The sequence below is a fragment of the Miniopterus natalensis genome, chromosome 5, assembly GCF_054644295.1.
Source record: "Miniopterus natalensis isolate mMinNat1 chromosome 5, mMinNat1.hap1, whole genome shotgun sequence".
In the NCBI taxonomy this organism is placed as follows: Eukaryota; Metazoa; Chordata; class Mammalia; order Chiroptera; family Miniopteridae; genus Miniopterus; species Miniopterus natalensis.
The window spans coordinates 72,552,889-72,575,243 of NC_142085.1; positions in this window are offsets into that span (position 1 = coordinate 72,552,889).

Below are 22,355 nucleotides of genomic sequence, written 5' to 3' on the forward strand. Positions count from 1 at the left end.
CACAGCTTTGTAAAGTAAATACTATTATGTCCATTTTGCAGAAATTGCACCTTAGAAATTATGGAACATCTCTCAGATCAAAAACCACTTTCCAATGTTTTAGCGTAAAAATTTTCAATCATAAGGAAAACCTAGATTCCATAATCAACATTTTACTAAGTGTTTTCTTTACCCAGCTATCTCTATATCAACCCCACCATCCAACCACTGATCTATCTTACTTTTTGTGCATGTCAAAGTAATTTGAAATACTTTGGTGTGTGTATCATTAACTGGAGTTCAGAGTTGTTTAAGTTCTTCGTCTTCCTTTGAGACATTTTATGAACAATGAAGTGCACAAATCCTAAGTGTATCACTATATGAGTTCAGAAAAGCTCATACATATGTATAATCCAAATTCCTGTTGAGTTAAAAATATCATCATTCCAGAGGGTTCCTTTATGTCTCTTCTGAGTAAATTTCTTCTAGAAACACTGATGTTCTGATGAGTTGCCAGGTTACCTCTGCCTGTTCAGCTTTTCATACAATGGAATCATAGAGTGTGTGCTTTTGTATAAGGCAAAATTTTGAGTTTCATCCATGGTTTTGTGTGAGTTAGTAGTTCATTCTGCTTATATCTAAATAGTATTCCATGGGTGAATATATCAGTTTATTTACCCATTTCCCTACTGATGGACACCTGGGCTGTTTAGTTAGGGCTATTATAAATAAAGCTGTTGTAAGCATTCTTGTGCAAGTCTTTTCACACAACATAACATTTCAAAACACAGCAGTCTAAGTCCACTTGATTCCAAAGTCCACATGTTTTTCACTACACCCTGTTGCTTCTCTGTGGTGCATCCTATTGCACTGTTATGTAAAATGTACCTCCGGAATTTTTTCCCTAAAATGGTTCATTACAGTGTAAACACAATTGGGGATATATGATTTTTAGACCAAAAAAAAAAAAATCCAGATACAAATTTAGCTATTTTATCAACCATATTCCAATAAAATACTCATCTTAGTATGATTTTTGGAAGATATTTATTATTTAATGTTTATACTACCTGAATAACTCCTTTCTCTAAAAGTTTTCTTTTTCTCTAAATGTAACTTTTTTTTTTCTCATGTGTAGAATAATACCAATCATAGCATTGATTAAAGCTCCTCAGGTTACATAAGAAGTTTGCTTAAAATGATTTCTATGTCCACCTGATGTAAAATTATATGGTAAATAAGTAAAAGATAGCAATGTAAGAACCTGTTATTTCTGTTATTTAAATGGGAAAATCAGAGTAGAAAATTGTATGCTGACTACCATTACAATACTTTTTTAAGATCTATGTGCATATTGGTAGAGATTTAGAAGGAAACTTGGAAAATCTGAAAATAATATGTTGCAATAGTAATCTTAGATCACCTTAAGGAATTTAGACCAATCTTAATTATGTGTAAAAAGTATTTTCTTAAAAAAATTGTTTTCTTAATGTTGTGATATTATATATCTAAATATAATTCTGAAAAAAGTTCTTCAAAATTAGGGGTGTCACATACTGTTGTGCAATTTATACACTGCTCAACGATAGGTGGGCCATCCCCATTCATAAGCAGCAGAGGTTGGTTTATTTATTTATAAAACAAATTTTCCAGAAAATAATAGCAAAATCATGAAGGAGGAGAGGCTTTATCTAATTTGCACAAAGGTGCATTTTGCCAACTAATAGGGCTGTTCAAATTATAATCTTCCTTTAAATGGCACTCTCTTGTTTATTAGTTTTGTGAGTTTGTTTCTGGATTGCTTATCTATTTAAAATGAACACCCTTCTCCATTTGATCAACTATGTTTTCAAATAAATTGCTTCTAATTTTTAAATCTTTAGTACTATTACCATGCTCTTTGACTGGAAGCAGTCATTAGTTATTCAATGACTAGCCTATCCTTCCTTCTAGACCATGATGTCAGAAAAAGTTCCTCAATGTTGTGTGATAACAGCAGCGTCTATTGGCTTGGGGGCTCTGGTCTACCTTCATTAGATGTATCCTTATTTTCCGGTCAATGATGAGGGCCCTGCAAAGGACACTGACTGCCTCCCACACAGAAGCTGGAAAGGTCTATTTTCTGGCTTCCTTTCCACCTGCGACCAGGCTCTGCCAAGCAGATCCCACACCCTGGATTCTGCCTCAGGAGCCGGCAGCACAAAGTATCAGGATTTGCAGGCCTCAGTCCAGCAACGACGGTGACCGTGGTTCTGGCCGCCATGGCCAGTGTTCAAGGTTACTAGATATACCCTGTGAGGTCTGTGCCCAGTGGTGGCTGGACCAGCGCAGAGCAGGACTTTGGGAATTATTTTTGACTGCAAAGTCTCCAAGTTGGAGCTGGTTTCTGAACTTATCTAGCTGAGTCCTTTCTTATGTGTGCAGAACCGGATTAATCACAAAGCTGACATAGTTTCAGCTTCAGGACCCATCACTCACACTGGCCCTTCCAAGGCCCTGGGAGGGGCCCAGCGATGCATTCATACGATCATACATTTTGGTAAAGTTTGCAAAAGTAAAATATTTAACTGCAGTCAGTTAAGACTACTAACTCTTTGCAACCTGACACTGCCATCTTCTTTGTCACGTTTTCCCTTAATGTTGTTATGATACTATATATCTAAATATAATTCTGAAAAAAGTTCTTCAAAATTAGGGGTGTCACATATTGTTGTACAGTTTATACACTGCTCAACTATAGGTGGGCCATTCCCATTCATAAGCAGCAGAGGTTTGTTTATTTATCTATAAAACAAAATTTCCAGAAAATAATAGCAAAATCATGAAGGAGCAGAGGCTTTATCTAATTTTCACAAAGGTGCATTTTGCCAACTAATAAGGCTGTTCAAATTATAATCTTCCTTTAAATGGCACTGTCTTATCTATTAGGAAATAGACTTCTTTCCAGATGACCGTGCTCACTAAAAATCTCCCTGATCTATTTCCTTCATCCCCACTGCCACACTCTAACTTCACACCCACCCCCACGTGGACACATACGATGGCCTCTGACAGGTCTCCTTGCCTGCATTCTTGCTTCCTGAAGCCCATTTTCCATACTGCAGCCAAGATTTATTTTTAAACTCTAGTCCCTTACATGGCTTCTAGTTGTTTTAAACCTTTCACCAGCTTCCACATTTCTTAATGTGGCCTGTGATTCCCTGCAGTCTGGGTTGAGCTGACCTCTCCAGACCCATCTCCTACTGCTTCCTGACTTGAACACCCCTGACCCCTGTGGTTGCCCCAACCTCACTCCCAGCACAACTAACTAAACCAGGCCTTTCGAGGTCTGGAAACCAATAGGATAGGCCAGGATCCTCTCTTTCGGATCTTTTTCTCTGAGTTAAGTTACGGACTGGTTGTATCACAGTTCAGTGCCTGATCCCATAGGCTAGCAGAAACTCTCCAAAGAGGCAGAGGAAATAGCCACCCCATCATATCTACCTTCATGCAGATGCATCTAAGTGATGTTTACAGCCCAATGCAAGAAAATCTGGGACATGTAGCTTTCTTATCTCCCTAATGAGAAGGAGGGTGGGGTGCAGGTAGAGAGGGCCACTTCACTGTATCTACCATAACGGTGAATGTTTGGGTTAATGGGACACATGGATCGAGGCCATGGCAGACCAAAATTTGTACAAGCCAGAGTTACGGTAGAGGCAGCAAAAGGGACATGCAAAATAAGAGAAAGCCAGGCACAAAGAGAGCAAGAGAACAAAATCACAGTGAAGCAGAGAGGTGGAACTCTGTGGCCCCGCGAGAATGATCTTGGGCTTTGTTTTTTTGTTTATGAGAACTGGCTATGTTTTATTCTAGCTCTTTGATACTTGAGGGCTTGGGTGGTATGATCTTTTCCATCCCTCCCCATCCCTCTCTGCCAGGTACTTCAGTCTTCTCTGACCTCTGTCCCCCAGGCTGGGCCACGTGGCCATGGCCCAGGTGGCCCCGGCCCAGGGGCAGCACTGACATGGGGTTAGGTATAGAGCATAGAAGTCTCGTGACGATTCCCTAACCTGCTCTCCCTGCTAGACTGTACACGCTTGAGATCACGTTGTGACCGCCCTGCTCACTGCAGCTCCTCTAGAGTCTAGCATGGCGTCTGAAACCTTGAGCTGCACACAAAATATCTGCTGAAGGAAATAGGAGAAAAAAGGTGGAGAAAAGGGTGTGAGCAATAAAACTTTAAATAGATCTTGTGTTGTGTTGTTACAACATGATTTTGAAAGTAGGTTCTAGGACTAGTCTTAGTTTTAACTCTGACTATACCACTTACTAGCTCTGGAAACTCTTTATGTTTCCCTTTCCTCATCTCTAAATGGGAAAATAATTCCACCCATCTCATAGAGTTCTTATGAGGATTAAATGAATTAACAAAGTATTTAGAACAGTGTCTGACCACAGTGATCCTCGATAAATGATAGCTTTTGTTATTGCTGCATCCAAGGGGCTCCATAGAAGTAGAAGGTAATAACAGAAAAAATACTGGTTCAGAAGTAAAGTAATATAAATTCTAATGTTAGATTTTCTGTTTATTATCCACATGACTTTGGACAATTCAAATCAGCCCTCAGTTTTCTCAACTCTAAGATAGGGAGACAAACACTTGCTTTGCCTTAACCTACTAATTCTTTTTGCCAAGCAGCCAAGCTCCCTTCTTTTGGCAACCTTCTTATAATTTCTTTTTAGAAAAATTACATGCCGTTTTATGGTGGACCATCCCTTAGCCAAGAGGTAACCTGTAACTACCTGCCATGACATTCAGATGTTCTATCTCTGGAATGTGAGTCTTGACGGGTGACAGGACTGTATCTGGGTGGAAAAGTCAGTCCTTCCCTATGGCAAAACCCAGAAAAGACCATCCACTGGTTCCTATTACCCATTTCTCCAGAACCTCCCTTGTCCTTCTTAAGGCTTTGTTCTTTATTTTTCCCTTCAGTTCTGTAAATCATTTCAAAGCCAAGCAACAAGTTCATTTTTGCTAGTGTTGGCCAGAGTCCAAACATTCCCTCATAGAAACTCTCTCAAAGGATTTTAGTTAAGAAAAAAAATAAAAAAAAGTATTTGAAAGCATTTTAAAAACTGTTAAGGTGCTATGTAAATATAATTTATTCATCAACAGGACAGTAATAGTAGCTATAGAAGATAACCAATGCTCAGTCTATTTGTTTATCCATTCAAATCATGCTCTCTCTTTCTGAATAAGAACTGAAGCAGCATGTGACAATAGACTGGCAACTGATACAGTGGTGATAAACCAGAAAGGCCCACAAATCTCCACCTTTACAATAGCATGACCTGACTGAATATTTCACAGAGCCACATACCCAACTGGAGGCCCCTGGTGAGATCATAAACTCTCAGATGAAAACTTGGGGTCTGGCCTTACCTACCAGGAGAGAAGGTCAGAAGGGAAAGTGCCAAGTATAAAGGATTGGGGGTACATCTATATTTTTCAACCTCCATCTTTAGAGAAGTGTCATGAGCAAGGGCGTATCCCCAAAAGCAGTCACTCACACACATTTGTGTCTTTCCACAATGCTAGGTGTATTAGGGGAGAGCTCCCCAGTAAGCCAATAGAGTCACACAAGTTACATAAGAGAGGAGGAGCTTATGGGATAGGAGTGAGCAGAGCGCGTCTCTGGTGAGGCAGGCGTCAGTCTCAACCCAGGAGGCCAAAGAGGCAGCATGTCAGGTGCAGTGGGAGTGCAGCAGGGCTCTGGCTGTGACCTGTGGTACAAGTTCAAGTGCTGAGTGGTTGGAGCTCTGAGTTCTTCCAGCCCGTAAGGGGTGGAGGTCTTACTCACTGTCCAGTTGGAGTCCTTATCTAAGTGCTTAAGCTTGTAGTTTTGGGTGTTCCAGGCCTTTACATCCCATTACCACAGCCTTGACATAATACTTGACATAACTCTCATGGCTGACATTGACTCCATAATGGGTTGTCAAATTTGTCCCAAAAGTACATGGTGCTTTTGCTCTATATGAGAGGTTACTCATGAAATGTCAGGGGCCCATGTTGCAGTCCTTGTCTTTCCACTAACAAGTAGAGCTGATACTTTAAAGTTGAAAGAATCAACTTAGGTATTAAGGAGGAAATGAATTTGCTAGGACACAATGTCCTAATCTGTCTTCTACAGAGCTTTTGTGTCCTTTGAGATGTTAATAGGCATTCTGAGGAGTTAAAAAATGAGAGGGCTCTTTCATCATTTAAAAAGTTTGAGAAATTCTCCATATTGTATGCTGTTTTTCAGTCATCAAAAACATCTTAATCTCAAAGATAAAAATCTCAATTTTAAGTATAGACACTAAATAGTTTTAATGTAGATTTCTCCTAACTTCTTTACTTTCAAGCTCTTAATTTATCCACTGAAAACCAAAAAATTTCATTCACTTTTAGAAAGGCGTAGTTTGGGAAATCTTCATTAAGATACTTGTGGGATGGGATGGCATTGCTCACAGCAGGCCTCAAATCTGAATTTTTTTCTCTTCTCTGCCGCCCCCTTTTGATAGATAGGAAGAAGAGCAGGTTCCCAGCTGCAAGGGACTGAGGGGATGGCAGTTTGGCTGCCAATGTCTACTGGGAAAAGAGAGGGCAAAGCATCAATCCTGGGCATTGCTTTTGTCAATTGTTATGCTCAGTTTTTGTGGCTCCGGCTACTTGTTTGTGCTGTGTCTATGCCTGACCAGCTGTCCTTGGGCCTGGAGTAAAGGGAATATGGACTCATCCATCCACCCATCCCCATACAAATCTTTATTGTGCATTTACTATGTGCTTAGTACGATGCAAAGTGACGAGGGTGGAACAAAGAACAAGGCACCCCAGTGGAAGAATGGGAGGCTCTTCCAGGCTGCCTGACTACGCTCACTGCACTTGTGCCTGACCTTCCTTTGACGCTCATTTCCTTCCTTTCTAAATGTGGCTCTCAAAGACTGAAGCCTTTGAGTGAAACTTCTTTCTTCTTCTTACAGCCAATGGCCATCTTTTCAGTTTTCCAGACTCCCAAATACTGTTTAGTAAGGACACTTTGCTTTTCAGTCATAAATGGCCTCCTCTCCAAAATTCTTATTTCATCGTCTTATGCTAAGATTTGAAGCTGAATCTGCCACTTGAAGCTACCCTGAGCGTGGAAGAGCATCCGCTCTGGGAAGAAATCTTCATGGAATTCTTCAGGTGTAAAGATGCTATTATCCTGAGCATGAGCCTTTCTAGGGCTCAGGAGAGTTTTTTCTTTCTAAAATATAATTTTTAATATACTTCTTTAATTTTTCAATTATAGTTGACATTTAATGTTATTTTATATTAGTTACAGGTGTACAAGGAGTGTTTTTCTGATGCATAATCATTATTGAGTAAAAAAACGGAACTACAAAAGAAGCCATTAACTATTATATGGTAGAATTATTAATTTCATGATATTTTTGATTATTAAAATTGTTTAAAAAAACATTTGTTAGCTCCAAGTTACCTGATGTGGGGCTGCTGTGCCCTGAAGAAACAACTCTCACTTCCAATCAAACCTGACAAAGGCCTGACAAGTCCAAGATCAAGGAGCAAGTGAGGAACAAGACAAAGATAAACATCACGGCCCAGTAAATATAGTTTTCTCTTGCCTATTCCCTGAGGTATTTTCTATTTCTTCCTCTACATGCTAAAACACTTAAATACCATAGCGAGCAATTAAAAATGTACAGAATGGCCAAATTTGCCATGGTCAGGCAATTAGATGATGAATACATTTTTTAATGAACATTCTGAAAGAAATTTTATTTTAATCATTATTCTACTATGCAATATTCTACGTTTCCCTGTCTTAGTTAACATAGGGTAAGAACTGATAGAACATTTTCTAGATTATTCTGGGTAATGAATGTATTGAGTTGCTGGACAGTGATGTCCTAACGAGTAACTGATGTGTGAAATATGAAGCTGACTTTGCTCCTTCATTAAATCGCTTCTAGCTAGTGGCCCCCAAACATTTTTGCTCAAGTACACCTTAAAATAATTTGAAAAACTCTTGAAAACTTCTATACTTCTTTATGTATTTTAAAGCTGACATCTAAATGTTTTACCATAAATTTAAATAGTTGCAAAGTCTGTATTTTCTAGAGTACTGAATAATGTATATATTCTTTAAATATATTCATTAAAAGCAAGAAACTATAGATTCGGTCTGTGGATAATATCTGTCACATATCATGATAGGCTTTAGTATCACGTCAAACAGTTGAATAATACTGATTTTCCATCAGGAAATATTTAAACTGATTTTTAAGTTCAAATAACCCTGTTAATGTGCATGTCCTATGACAGTCTTTTTAATTCTTGTTCTAAAATAGATCGATGGTAGATAGAAAGAAGAGAGGGGATTTGTCATGAGTTGGAACTTGAGACCTGAAGATTGCATGAGGAGCAGGCAGGCCCAACACCCATCTCATACTGGAAAAATTGTAAAAAAAAAAAAAAAAAGAATTTAGAGCTATCAAGTCATGAAAAAATATGGAGGAATCCTTAAATGCATATATTCAGCAGAATAATCCAATATAAAAAGGCTATATTGTGTATGACTCCAGCTATTGGCATGTTGGAAAAGGCAAAAGCATGGAGAGAATAAAAAGATCAGTGGTTGTGAGGGATTGGGGAAGGGAAGAATGAAGAATGAATGGGTAGACACAGAGGAGTTTTAGGGCAGTGAAACTGCTCTGTATGATACCATAATGGTGAATACATGGCTTTATACATTGATCAAAAGCTATGGAATGTACAGCACCAAGCGTGAACCTTAATGTAAACTATGGACTCTGGTGGTGATGAGTCAATATAGGTTCATCACTCATAATAATGTACCACTCTGGTGGGGGAAGTTGGTAGTGAAGGCAGGAGAATATAGGAAATCTCTGCACTTTCTGCTCAATTTTGCTGTGAATCTAAACTTACTATTTATAAAAATTCTTTTAAAAAAAAAGCAACTGGACTACATTTGACTAAGCTCAATCTGAACTGGTCCCTGGATGTCTGGCAGGTGCTCTAGTGCCAGACTCAGTCCCTCCGGCCTGGGCAACTGTGCCAATGCTGGTCTGCTGTGTGGTTGCCGTAAAGAAGGTGAACGCCTCAGGAATACAGATGCAACTCCAGGAAGCAGGTGGAAATTTCCACAGTCATACTGAGAAAGAGCAGATCTAGAAACAAAAAAACAAAAGCTTTGAAGTAAGGGATGAGACTGGGTGAGGAAGTAGGGAAATTATTTTTTTTTTTTTGGACTTTGGGAAAGAAAAGTTCAGGGAGGAGAGGTGCTACCAAACTAAAGGGTGTTCATTTGCCTGTGCCCATCAGAGCCCAATAAAATGCAAACAGGAGTTTACAGCATAAAAAGTAAAGGTTTATTTACCAAAATGGCACCAAGCCCGGAGACACAGGTGGGCCAGTGCGCTAAAACCTGGCTCTTTGGTGGCCCACATGGGGACAGAGTGTATAGGAAAAAATTGTTAATCATGGTAACTAAGGGAGCTGAGGTCGTGGGCTCTACTGATTGGTTCAGGCCAGGGTATAGAGTAGTTGATCATTGAATCAGATCCTCATGTCAGCCATGGCGTCATTCTGTCTGGTTTCATGAGTGTGTGGTCGGTAGGGTCATTCCACTTTCATGGGCCTGGGGCTGAAACATGACTGAGGTCAAGATGTTATCTTTAGTTTGACTGAAACTATTTCTGTGGTCACTAGGCTTGAGGCTTTGTTCCTAAGACCATTTGATGCTGGCCAGAATCTGATGTCCTAAGGGCCTAGTGATTAAGGATGGAAGTAGACCTGTAGTGTGTACAAGGGTGGAAAGGTCTGCTTGAAAAGTGAGTTATGGGCTATTAGACTGGACAAGGCTAGCCTGAATTAGGGAAAAAGTCATATTAAAGAAATGAAGCTCCTGTGTGGTTACAGAGGCATGGATGTGCTCAGAGAATTCCTGCTGGAGGCCCAGGGTTGGAGAGGAGTTGGCTCCAGGATCCAGAGGCAGGTGGGTGGGTGGCGATGAAGATAAGGTGAGGCCAGTCTTGTGCCTCTGAGCTGTTGTTATTCTTGATGTCTACACTGTCTACAGATTTGGCAAAAGATTTCAGCTGGTTGCATCTACATAGTGGGGAGTTAAGGCAATGGTCTGAGACGGGAGCAGAACAGCAGCTGCCTGGGGACCTCGAGGCTGTCTTTTCCCTCCTTTATAAATTCTAATGGCTGAGCAGCCTGCTGAGTGCCAGAGAGGCCTGACAGGCTATAGCTCTTCACCCCTCTCCATTCCTGCACCTCACATTCCCTACATCTCCACTCTATACTTGGAACTTAAGAAGAAACCTCAGGCTAAAGGAAAACAGAAACCCCCAAAACATCTATCTAGTGAAACAGGCTCTCAGCCTGAGAAAGGAAGGAGCAACTCTGTCCCTCTCCTGTGAGCAACATGCACAGAATTGTGAGAGTTCTTTTGAATGGCTGAAGCCATATTTTGTGCTTATTTCTGAGTCTGAGCCCTTCACTGGTGTGTGATGACACCAGATCTGTGGGGTCCAAATATATCTGGTGATTAAAAAAATTTAAATCTAAAGACTCACTAAAGAACATTTTCCCCTCATCAGCTTTACAAATATTGTATGAATTTCACATAAATAATTTATGGAGATTCTGAGTGTGTCCCTCACCCCTGGCCTTTCCCCACCTGGCCTCCCACAGGGAAGCAGGGCTTGGAGTGCACTGCCTTGGGGCTCAGGGCTCCTGAGCAGCAGCAGACTGAAGACAGCAGTGACCTGACCCTGATAGAACAAGCTGCTTCCTGCCTTTGTTTTTGCCAAAGTCTAAACTGATGGAGGGGACTGTGCTGAACTATACAATAACCAGAGGGAAGGTGGGACAATGTTTGAGGGCTTATATTAGTTTCTGAAGGCTGCTGTAACAAGGCATCACAAACTGGGTGCTTTAAAACTATAGAAATTTATCTCTCATAGTTCTAGAGGCTAGAAATCTGAAATCAAGTTGTCGACATGCTCTCTCTAAAGACTCCAGGGAAAGGCTCCTCCTTGCCTTTTCTAGTGTCTGGTAGTTGCTGACCGTTCTCGGCATTCCCTGGCTTGTAAACACATCATGTCAACCTTTTCCTTCATTGCCACTTAGTGTTCTCTTATGTCTGCATCTTTTCTGCTCTTCTTATAAGGATGCCAGTAATACAGAATTAGGACTCATTCAGCTCCAGTATGACATCATCTTAATTAATTACATCTGCAAAACCCCTATTTCCAAATAAGATCACATTCTGAGTTTGCAGAAAGGACATCAATTCAGGGGGAGGGGGCACTATTCAATCTAGTACAAGGCTGAAGAACCAGAAGCAACCCTCCTCAAGTGGGGCTTTGAGAGTTGAGGGAGGAGGTAGATGGTTTTCTGATGCCACAATTGGTGAGGATCCCAAATGCCTCCCCCAGGGGGACCTAGAGTGGTGCCAGGGCCTTGGTTACAATGGCTATCTGGTAAGTTACAGGGGCCTGGGTATAAAGCCCAGTGAGTACCACTTTCCAAGTGTGACCCCAAAGCAGCAAAATCACCCAATCAAGGGACCGTGGGACTTATCAAGTAGAAGGCTCTGTTAACTGGAAAACCCTGGTGGGGCTTGGGCTACCTGTCACTGTATCCACTTCAACAGAGGCAGGGCTGAATCATATAAGGTGTTTATTGAGAAGGCTGGCCAACCAAGAAGACGGAGCATATGAGCATCCGCAACCTGTCTTAAGGAGTAGCCTGCGGGATCGGGTTATATGGGGCAAACTGAGGCTGGGAATGGAGGGCAGCTACACGCAGTCCTGGAAGTCCGCAGACATCATTCTTTTGTTCTTGATCATCTGGCAATGACTCCACAGGGTGATATCGTAACCCATCGCTCACAGCTGTGCCACCTCCTTAATTGCTTCAGTCTGGGATCAAGGGGAATGTAGGGTGCAAAGGCCTAGGAGAAAGAAACTTAAGGAAAAAAAACCTTAAATCCCTGCTCACATAAGTATATGTGTTCTACAATTTTATAAGTAATATAATTGTATTTCAGATTAATTCAGGCGCTCAATCTTTGGACATTATAAGTGCCCCTATCAGCTCCACAGTGGCCATTGTGGACCCAGGACCAGAGGGTCCTTTTTAACATTGTGACCGCCACACCATTTAGCAAACCTGGGAGAGAATCTCCAAATGACTGAGAATAAATTTTTTTGCCAACTGGGACTTAAATAGCAGATTTATAAAAATTTAAGAAATGTGACATTTCTTACACACCACGATGTAGAATGAAATTCGTAACAACTGCATGTGAGGAATAGTTCCAGAATTTACTTGATTCTTATACAATCCATGGCTGATTACAACCCATAGAATTGGACGCCATTAATTTTTTTGACAAGACCGTGACTCTTTTGGGGAATTGTCAACAGAGCTATGTGAGAACTTTCAGAAGTCACTGTTGGTTTGGGGGATTTTGAAATAATATGTTTAAATTTTGAAATAATATGTTTAAAACACACACACACACTACAAAATGCTTCAGAACTCTTGGGCAAACATTAGGCTAGATGTTTAACAAAAATGTCAGACAGAGAACACAAAGAGAGCTTTTAGTTTATTGAAGAGATTTGTTTTGCTAAAGGGAAGGGCACAGATGGGGGTCGTTAAGGCCTGTATCTCAGATTCTGAATTTCTTTGAAAAATTAACCTTTTCCAGGAACACAAGAGCGGCCTCAGTGTCTTCCAACCTGGCCACGCTGCCTGAATATCAGGCTAAGCTGTTGGAATTGGTGGGGGAAGAAGCCTGTGGTAGAAATCAATCAGCAAATAAGTGACTGCAGGTCCCAGGCTGAGAGAATGGGAATAAGAAGTAGATGGTGCCATGGTCACAGGTATCCAAATCCAGAAATAATGTCAGCTGATGGAATATCACAGGTGTATTAGTTTTTAGGGCTGCCGTAACAAAGCACCCCAAACTGAGTGGCTTAAACAACAGAATTTACTGTCAGTTGTGGATGCTAGAAGTCGGACACGAGGGTATCAGCAGGGCCGAGCTGTCTCTGATGAGCTAGGGCAGGCTGTTCATATCTCTCCCAGCTTCTGGGAGTCCTTGGCTTGTGGGAGCATAATCCCAAGCTTCACGTGCTGTTCTCCCTCTGTGTCTGTGTCCAAATGTCCTCTTTTCACAAGGATACCTGTCCTATGGGATTAGGGGGCCACCCTATCCAGTATGACCTCTTCTTAGCTAATTACACCTGTGAAGATTCTATTTCCAACAAGGTCACATTCTGAGGTCCTAGGGTTGGGGCTTCAATATATTAATGGGGTTGCACAATAGGGCTGTGCTCAGAACCACCTTTCTTCTGACCAGCGGAGGGATGCCTAAGAACTTTAGAAGCAGATTTAGGACCCACTGAAAACCAGGGGACGCCGCAGGCCTGTCTATTCCTGGACGCCCACCTGAAGGATGTCGAAAAGGCAGGGTCTGTATTTATACTCAGATTAGAATCTTTGGTACAGAAGGAGCTGGCCAAGGAGATTTAGACACTTAGAGCCCGGAACTTGCTAATTTAAAACAGGCGTGGGCACACGCAAAGCTGTGAGCCTCACTCTCCTGCATTCCCACCCTCCCCGACTCTGTGAATCCCCTCCCCCACCCCAATTGCTCTCTTGCCCATTGAAGGAAGCCAAGAAAAGGGGGAGGGGAGGGGCCAGGAAGCTATTGCTCACTTCAGTGAGTATAGGATCAAGGATGGGTTGACTTCAGTAGCACACATCCTGCCTGTTGTGATAAATGGGAATTTACCACAACCACAAAAAGCCTTGACAACCTCCTGCAGGCTTGCGGAGCTGGGTGTGGGCACCCTTTCCCAGGCCTCCTGGAAGCTGGATGCTGAGGCACAGAGACTATCCTCTGGTCTGATACCCCTTCGAAGAGACGTGGCTCTTACTTGGTCCTTGAAGCCTGGAACCCAAGTGAAGCTATTGCAACATGCAGGAGGCTCTCGGTGGCTCCCGTGAAGACAAGGAGCCCTGCTTAGCCTCAAGGTGGGAAAATTAAGAGCAAGTCACTGAGGGTTTCGGGAAGCCAGAGGCCCTGTGTTCGCTTTTCTTACCATAGAGAGGAATTCAGGTTGGTCACACTGATGGATGATCCTGGAGAACCGGGGAGGGTTCAGGGAGGGGAAACACTCTGAACACTAAGAAATTAGGCAGAGTTGCCTCCTCTAGTTTTCCTTTTACTCCACCCTACAAACGTCCTAAAAATGGGAGGAAGAGTAGTATGGAAGGAGCCTTCTAACCCCAAACCAAGTCTATTTTTGTGAAAAAATTGACTCTCTTCCTTGCCCGGTTCCTTTAAGCCAAGCACTGCCCTCCCCAGACTTGAGGGGAGTGATCTGGCCTTGAGCAGACTAAGAAAATCCTAACCCTGTGACGCACGTGAGTGTGACACTGAGGCCCTCTGGGGAAGGCCCTTCTCCAAGGGGTCAGCTGCCCGGGCGCGGGAACTGAGCTCAGGGGAACTTAGACCCGAGCCTCTCCGACGGGAGACGGGGTAGGGGAGTTTCAGGCTTCAGCATCGCGTGGGGTGGGGGCCGGAGAGACGAACGAGGAACGGGCGCTCTTTGAGAACACCCGTCGGTGTTTGGGCCTTCACTCCAGGGTGCGCTCACCTCCCGCGTCCCCGACGGCAGCCGGGCCTCTGCGCGTCCAGCGCCCCTGCGCCTTTGTGTGGCCGGGAAGCAGCGGTTGCCGGGCACCCAGAGACACCCCTGCGCCTGGCTTTTGTCCTGCCCAGGCCTGGGCTGCCCAAGAGGAAGAGCCAGCCGGGTGAGTTGAAAAGACCCCAGCAGCTGTAGGGGAGGGAGGTTTCTGAGAGCACGGCCCTCCAGAACTGAGAAGGGAACGGGGCCTTTGTGATTTCCACACCTAGAGAGACAACACCTGCCCCTCCTTCACAGTATCCTGGGCATTTGGGGGCAAGGCTGGCAGAATCTCATCCTGGATGAACCCCCTGAACCTGTCTCCGAGGCCCCTTTTTCTCAGTAGCCAAAGCAGCCCAGCATCGGCTTTCCTGTTGCTTCTTATATGCCCTTCCACGTTTCACTGTCCTAAGTGTATTCTTGCTGCCACCATGAACCCAGTGCCCTTTGGCACAGCGCTCTGTAGCCCTTCCCTTTGGAAATCCCCATTCCCCATCCCCGTTTCCTTAAATAGTTGAATTTTTCTTTATTCACTGTCTGAGATGGCCGTTTAGCCTGCCCACACACCACCAGCTTTAACGTTTCACTTTCTTCTTTCTGGAATTCATCTTTTAAGTTTTCCTAAAATATACACTCAATATTTTTTTTCCAGAAGGATAAGTAGTAGAAAGCCTTCTGAGCTATGCATATCTGAGAATACCTTTATTTTTCCTTCATGTTGGAGTAATGATGTGGGTTGGTATGTAACTTTAGGTTAAAACAACCTTAGAACTTTGAAGTCACCCAGAAATAGGATGGCCACCTTTCATTCCTTTTAGAGAAATTATAGTCTTCTTCCCCCACTCTCAAAATCTGGTATTCTGAAATTTTTATCTTGGTATGAATATTTTTTCTCCCCACCGACTAGTCACTCTCAGCAGTTTTCAACTTGAGCTGTTAAACTTCTTTATATTTTAGAAATATTCTTGTATTATTTCATTTATTATTTCTTCCCCTTTATTTTCTCTAGTTTCTATTTCTGGAACTCCCATTGACTAGATTTGGGGTTGACCTCTCATGTATCAGTTATCTATGGCTGCATAACAAATAACCACAAAAAGCAGTTTAAAGCAAAACACATTTACTATCTTATGGTTTCCGTGGGTCATGAATCTGGGCACAGTTCAGCTGACTCCTCTGCTCAGGGTCTCAGAAGGCTACAGTCAAGGTATCAACTGGTCTGTAGTCTCATCTGGCGGCTGACTGGGGAAGAATTTGCTTTCAAGCTTGGCAGAATTCATTTCCTCACAGCTATAGGCCTGAGAGCCCCTGGTTTATTGGTTGTTGGTTAGAAGCCACCTTTAGCTTCTGGAAGCCTCCCTCAGACTCATGCTACGTGGACCTCCCAACATGGCTGTTTTCTTCTTCAAAGCCAGCTGGGAAGAGAGAATCCCTAGCATTAGTCTTCGAGCAAGAAATGATCTTGTATAATGTAATGTAAATGCCACAAAAGTGGCATCCCATCACCTTAGACATAGTCAGTGCACTAGAAGAAATCACAAGTTCAGCCCACACTCAAGGGAAGGGGGTTATACCGGAGAATAAACACCAGGAGGTGGGCATTAGGGAGGGGCCACCCTAGAATCTGTCTGCTGCATCCCAGGTCCCTTAGTCACGCCCCACCCTCTACACATATTTTCATTACGAAAATTTTTTTTTCTTTTAATCTGTGCTCTGGAAGATTTCTTTTTCTTTATTTGCCTGCTCTTCCTGAAAATTGTAGGCCAATGAAGTAGGAGAAAAATCACAATATTGTGATGTCCTGGATGTCTACTGAAGGATGTGTTTCAAAGAAGAGAGAGTGATCACTATGTTAAAACTGTATATTTTTGTTAATGAGTCAAGAAAGATGAGGACTGATAACCCCCCACGGCCTCACCATGGCCTCACCATTGTATTTAATAGCATGGGAACATTGTGACCTTGGCAAGAAAGATTTTGGTGGAATGATGGGGGTAGAAGTCGTTTAGAGTGGGTTCAGAAGAGAATGGGAAGAGACAAACCAGAGTGAGAAACTACGGAGAAGTGGGTTTTTAAAAAATTAGTTAATTTTTTCCAGTTTTATTGAAAAATAGTTGACATACTGGAGGAGTTTTTCTATTAAGGAAACAGAGTGAATGGGCCAGGTGTTGGACAAGGGAAGAGATTATTTAACATGTGAAAAGCTATTATATGTGTGGGGGCTAAAAAAATATTAATACCTTTTCTCCCACCTTCTAAATTTTTCTGGCTGGGTTAATAACCAAATTAACAGAGACAGATTAACAGGGGAAAATCAAAGTTTAATACACGTGCATGGGGAATTCACATAGGTGTGACAATTCCATAAAAATTCCAAAGATGGTGAGGCAACATTGGGTATATAAGGCATTTTTGGACAAAGGAGAAAAGGGGCGGGGATGGGGTATTAGATTTCAGAAGAGAGAACGGGTGAAAATTGAGAAGGGAGAACACACAAGGCAGGAAAATCCTTGCTAAGCAACTCAGAAACAGTGGGCCACAGGGGGCATCCAGCTACCAGGGAGCCTGCCCGAAGCCCTCTTGTTTACTATACTTAATTCAAATTAGGCTAAGGCCGTATCCTAAGATGTCCCTCCTGAAACAGGTTTCTCTGTCTGAATCTCTTGGGCAGGAAAGAGGGAAGGGCCAAAGTTTCCTTCAGAGTCTTTTGTTTCTTAATAAACAGCAAAAATCGATATCCTAAAAGGGCAGCTTCAGGGTAGCAGAATTTTGGTCCCTTCACATGTTTATATGGTGGTGGCAGTGATCTAGGAGAGAAGAACAAAAATTAAAGTGATACAGCAGAGACAAGGGACAATAGCTGGAACAATAATCTTTAATAGATAAAGGACAACAAGATCTGATGCAGGAGATGAATGATGATAGTTGGGAAGGTTAATGGCAGGAATGTGGCCTCACTGAGGGGACACAGGAGGGGGATGGTTGACCTTGACTACACACATACACACACACACACACACACACAGAGAAAGAGAGAGAGAGAGAAAGAGAGAGAGGATAACCTAGAGTTATATAACAACCCACACCATTACTCCAACATGAAAACAAAATAAAGGCATTTTCAGACATACCTCAGAAAATGTTCTACTATTTACCCTTTTGAAAAAAAATTGAGGGTCTACCTCAGCAAAACTTAAAATACATTCGAGGAAGAAGAAAGCGTCAGGTCAAGATTACTTATTGTAAATAAGCCTGGAGTTACTCAGTGTGACTGGCTGGGGAACGAACATATACATTGTTCAGAAACCAATTTTTAATCTGAAAACAAAATGGACTCTAATGAGGGTGAAAGAGAGTTTTTGAAAGCTGAGTTTGACAGATTTGGGCTCCTCCCAGAAGAAATGCCACACCAGTGCCTGGCTCTTCTGTCGCCTTTGAATTGTCAGTCCGGTTGGGTGCTGGGTGAGGCCTATTGTTCAGCGAGTCTGTTCCGACAGCCCAGCCTCTCCTCTGCAGGCAGGTAGTCGGCGCACGTTTCTGGGAGAGCTGTGGGAGTGTGGTGGGCATAGTATCTTCTCGTGGGTTCCCTGGGCCAACTTTGATTTCTTCATAATTAGTCATTCTGTTTATTCCTCTTGGTCTTTCTCTTTAGATGATTAATTTTGGGAAATTGCTCTTGGTTACCTGGCAACAAGCTAGCTGAGACTGAGGGTTCACGCCTCTCGGGGGCAGAGCCTGAGATCTTGTATGTAATCAAGCGCTCTGCCTGCCTCCACTGGAGGACTGGTACCCAAATTCAACTTCTCGCAGTAGCAAGCACCCTCAAATTTTTCAGATGTAGACAGCTGGCATTTCCCAGGAGGTTCCTAAATAACTGGCATCCAAGCTCAGACTTCTTAGTACTCCAGGCCAAAATGTTTGTCTTTCGCATTCAAGACCACTGTCATACTCACTTTAATAAAGAGCAACGGAAATCAGGATTTCTCTGTCGGAGCCCAGCCCCACCGTGTGTTCAGCTGCTCCTCAGATCACGTCTCTCTGCAGGATGTGAGAGACCAGGGTCCTCCCAGCTTCCACCGCACATAGCCTCCGGTGCTTGCCCACATCTCTTGGGTGATGGTCTAGTGACTCTTGGTTGTCCTTTCCTGTTTTTACATGAAAGGCTCGTCTAATTAATGGGGGTGGTTGGCATGGTTTCCAAAGCCCCTACATAGACCTGTTCTACCAAAGAAGATCTGAGACTGGCATACTGTCTGGGGAGAAGCACGCGTGTGTGTGCGTGTGTGTGTGTGTGTGTGTGTGAGAATGACGGTTTACTTTTGGGTGGAAGCCCTTCAGGGAACACATACTAATTTTGTTAACAAAAAAGGCTAAGGTTTTACTCTGATGTGACAGTGTTCACTCTTAGGGCCCTAAACCCAGTGGAATAGGCCACACTTTCTCTTTAGCTACCACATCTCCATGCTTTTCTCCCTAGGACCGAAGACAATAGTAGCCGGTTGCTTGTTAAATGTGAAGACAGAAGGGAAAGCAGCCACCAGTACCACTGTTCTGTAGAAAGCCTTCCAAGGCGTGCCTGCCTCCCACTTCTGTTCTGAATAGGCTGATGCTAAGCTTAGTGCCTTCCTGGAGCTTACAAGCTAGACAGATGCCACCTGTATGGCAGCCACCCCCTGAAGGTGCTGGATGGCTTGTCTTGTCATTCAGTACAATGCACCTCAATCTTCTTTCTGTATTCCAGAAATCAGTCAAAATTTCTAATCCACTAATTGCCTGTATTTCTTTACTTGTAATCCATATGCTCATCCAACATTTTGAACCAGAAACCTAACCCCTTTATATTAAAAGGAGTCTGGGTTTGAAATGAAGGTCCTCTGAACCCTGCCTTTTGTGTTTGTATAAGGAGCGAATATGGAACACTTTTGCTCTCAGTTCTGACTATGGCCTCAAAAGGTTGAGTTGAAAATAGTAAGTGGAAATGTTCTCACATTCCCAAGGGAGGTGTTGCAAAGGATCTGCTTTCTTGACCTATCCTGTTCACCAAAGGATATAAGAGGTTAAAGTTGAAGAGAGGGTTCCTTTGAAAAATGCTGGCAAGCTGAGGCTCTTCATTGGGAAAGGGAAAAGGCTGCTTCCTTTTTACTCAAGCCTACTGAGAAGAGCTTCAGAGGCACACTTGGAAAGACTGACAAGTGTTTCCTAGAGTTTGGGGATATGTTTGAGCCATGCCTATGAAGCCAAAGCTAAAATACTGTGCTGAAGCCACATGTGGAGACAGGAAAGGAAAGAGGGCTGTGATGGGGACACGTGGTATACTCAAGGATGCTTGAGCCGTACGTAGACCAAGTGGGCAGTAAGGATTTTAACTGGGTAGATCTGGAAGGAGTCTTACACAGGAGAGCACCCTAATGGGGCAATTCCATCAGTCTCAGGGCACAGGAACCCTGCTGGGTCTGCGGGTGGGACTTGTCACAACAGTTCAGTTAGGTAGTGCCTCACCCATGGCAGGGGACTGGACATTCTGAGGTCTCATAAGGGCTCCTCTGAAGACCCCACAGGTGCACTCAAAGAAAAAAGTTAATTTGGGACCTCCATAACCCATTCTTGTTTACAGCCCCTGCTCAGCTGATAGAAAGAAGAGAGAAGCTCAAGGAACTAGAAAGGAACCTGACCATGCCCATTCCTTCTATTGCAAGTTTCCAGCCCAAAGGTGGTCTGAGCTGGGTAAAGAAGAAGCCTCTACTTAACAGAGCTTGGAGTTCTTACTGTATGCATGGAACTAGATATATTGATATTGAAATAAAGCTGTTACCAAGACTAGAAATAACTGGAGGTCTTTTTTTATTTCCTGAGAGTTATTACAAGATTTGTGGGGCCTGCCTTAGATTTTATTCAACAGGCAGAGAAGAAATATCTCCACAGGGCAGGTTTGAAAGGGCAATGAAGAGAAAGAATAAAGTTGTTTTTTGCTTGCACCCCATGGAAGTTACATTTCCATTCTGCTCACTCTGATCCAATTTTCAAATGTACCTTTTGAGGAAAGCTGAAATTGGAATTGTGTGCGTTATGTACTGTTGAGTCAGCTCTGACTCCTGGTGACCCTATAAATGAATGATGTCCACAATATCCTGTTTTCAACAGCCCTGCACAGCTCCTGTAGACTCATGTCTATGGCTTCTTTTATGGAGTCAATCCATCTCGTATGTGGTCTTCCTCTATTCCTGCTGCCTTCTGTTTTTCCAAAGAACCCTGCCTTCTCACAATGTGCTCAAAATAGGACAGCTTCAGTTCTGTCATTTTTGCCTTTAGTGGTGTTTCAGGCTTTATTTGCTCTAGGACCTTCTCGTTTGTCTTTCTCTCAGTCCAGGGTATCTGTAGAGCTCTCCTCCAACCCCATGTTTAAAATGAATCAATCTTTCCCTATTAATCTTCTTCACTGTCCAACTTTCACATCTGTAGTAATTGGGAATACACATCTTTGCTCTAGGTGATCTTTACTAATTCTTCCATTGCTGCCCTTCTGAGTTTCAGCCTTCTCTTGATTTCTTGGCTGCAGTCTCCATTTGAATCGATGATTGAACCAAGGAAAGCAAAAATCATTAATAAGTTCCATGTTGTTATTGTCTATGTTAAAGTAGCATATTCTTCTGTAGTCATGATTTTTCTCTTTTTGATGTTTGAATGCAGTCCTGAGGTAGCAATTTAGATGAATAGAGACAGCACATATGTCATTTAAGTATTCAAATGTGAAAACATTAATTCATTATTAATTCATCCAAAATAAATTGATCACCTACTGTGTGCCATAATCCGAGCTAGGCACAGGAATACAAATGTGAACAAGAGTGAGCCTGTGCTGCACAATTCTTAGCCTGGTGGAAGAATCAGACATATAAAGAAACAAATTATGGCACCGTGATATTATCATACAAACATAGACACAGAATTATTTGACAGTCTTTTCCTATCTCATTCTGCTTATTTGCATTTCTTTTTTTGTTTGTTATTGTTAATCCTCACCTGAGGATATTTTTCCCACTGCTTTTCAGAGAGAGAGCAGGGGAAGGAGGGCGGGAGAGAGAGAAACATCGATGTGAGAGTGACACATCGGCTGGTTGCTTGCTGCACTTTCAGTGGGTTGGTTTAAAATTCAGCATTGATGGCGGAGAAGAAAGAAAAAGTTTAACCTTTCCTTTCACTCATGCATCATTAAAGATTTAGCACTGGAGCTCAGGACTTCTATATTGACAGAAAGAAGTCTTTTTGGAAAGATGGGACTCTGGCCAGTTATAAAATAGCCAATTCCTAATGTTTCCCTTGGAAGTGAACCTTCTGGTGGCACAAGCAGCTGCCTGCGGGAAGGTATGTTTGACTCAATATGACTTTCAAGACAGTTCTGCTTTGAAAGGAAGACTCAAACAGCCAGGATAAAAATATAACTATAAATAAACTGTGGGCAGGCTTTCTTTTCGTGGGCAGACTTGGATGAAGAAACAGGTCACCCAGGTATCATTTGCCACAACCTTATGAACGCGAAGGGGAGCCAGATTTACACAGTTAGAATAATAAGAGAGACGCTGGGTTCCTGATGACATCTTCGGACTTGCAAGTCAAACCAA